Raw genomic sequence first — 1,458 nt, 5'->3', positions numbered from 1 at the left:
ATCTCTGGATTCAGTAGAAATTCTGGGACCTCTCTTCCCAGAATAAATGAGAAGTCTTTCACAGTTGAAGTCCAAAAAATAGAACTCTGCCCACATTCTAAACACCAGAGGATCAGGCACTGCCAAGGAACAGCTGAATCTGAACCAAATGATGTAATATCACTGAGATGATCATAGCCTCCCTTTGTAACCTTGGAAATCTAGGCTTGAACTCTAAATGTGCTTATGCTCTAGGTCCCTAAGATGTTCTCACATTTGTTTTTTGGATGACATCCTTGAGAATTTCTACTTCTGTTATTTCCTTTCAGCTATCTGAAAATTCCCCACCGGTCAACAGTGATTCTGTGAAAGAGAACTCTGGTTCTAGTTTGGGTTCCTGTCTTTCAAGCACTCTCTGCTGGGTTTCCTAGCCTAATAAACCCGAGTCCTTCCAACTTGCATAGCATGCCATTTTTCCTTTGGCTGGCTTATGGTGAGAATTTCTGTAATAGAAATAAAATGTAGGCATTTATTTTATGTGTTTTGGGGAGTGCAGGAAGACAGGTTCAGGAAGTCACTGAGTTCATGTTCTGAGCTGACTGCATGAGGTCAGGTTTTTAGTCACAGAGAAAAAGTGTGATAATTCTCACCGAGTAAGGTATGCATATAGGGGTTGGAAACTCATCAAGTTCCCATTGGTGGATAGATGTAAATTATGCTTAAAGTCAGTTGCATTTTTACTGCTCCAAAAAGCACTCTAACCAGATGAAGTTAGTTAAGCAATAATTGGAGTAGTTTTTTTTTTCTTTTTTGGTCACACTCAGTGATGGACAGGGGTTACTCCATGCTCTGTACTCAGGAATTACTCCTGGCAGTGCTTGGGGGACCACATGGGATGCCGGAGATCAAACACGGATGGGCCATGTGCAAAGCAACTGCCCTACCTGCTGTACTATCGCTCTGGCCCCTAATTGGTCTAGTTTCAAATTGAGTGTCTATTTGAGCTGACTTTCCTTTTCTTCCTCCCCAGAAGTATCTGAGCATACCTGGGTATGACTGGAAGTACAGGAACCCCTATCCCTGAGAGGCCTCTCTAGTATTTTAGTTATTCAAACTCAAATTCACGAATTTTCGTGTCATCCTTGCGCAGGGGCCATGCTAATCTTCTCTGTATTGTTCCAATTTTAGTATATGTGCTGCCACTGGAGCGATAGCACAGCGGTAGGGTGTTCGCCTTGCACACAGCCAACATGACCAACCCGAGTTCGATTCCTCCGCCCCTCTCAGAGAGCCCGACAAGCTACCGAGAGTATCTCGCCCGCATGGCAGAGCCTGGCAAGCTACCCGTGATGTATTCGAAATGCCAAAAACAGTAACAAAAAAGTCTACAATGGAGATGTTACTGGGCCTGCTCGAGCAAATTGATGAACAACAGGAGGACAGTGATTGATTGAGAGAAACTCAAATTAATTTAAACCA

The 1,458-nt window shown here is 43.5% G+C and overlaps 1 non-coding gene across 1 annotated transcript; it reads right to left on the bottom strand.

Moving 5' to 3' along the window:
- Positions 1 to 1,084: 1,084 nt before the first annotated feature.
- On the bottom strand, positions 1,085 to 1,196 carry LOC130018684 (U6 spliceosomal RNA). Its single transcript, XR_008791585.1, has one exon. It is a non-coding gene; the product is annotated as a U6 spliceosomal RNA (small nuclear RNA).
- Positions 1,197 to 1,458: the final 262 nt, after the last annotated feature.

This window comes from Sorex fumeus, unplaced genomic scaffold (assembly GCF_029834395.1).
Source record: "Sorex fumeus unplaced genomic scaffold, SorFum_2.1 ptg000265l, whole genome shotgun sequence".
NCBI lineage: Eukaryota > Metazoa > Chordata > Mammalia > Eulipotyphla > Soricidae > Sorex > Sorex fumeus.
Note: the sequence above shows the minus strand (reverse complement) of the source record. Positions and strands in the feature narration are given on the sequence as shown.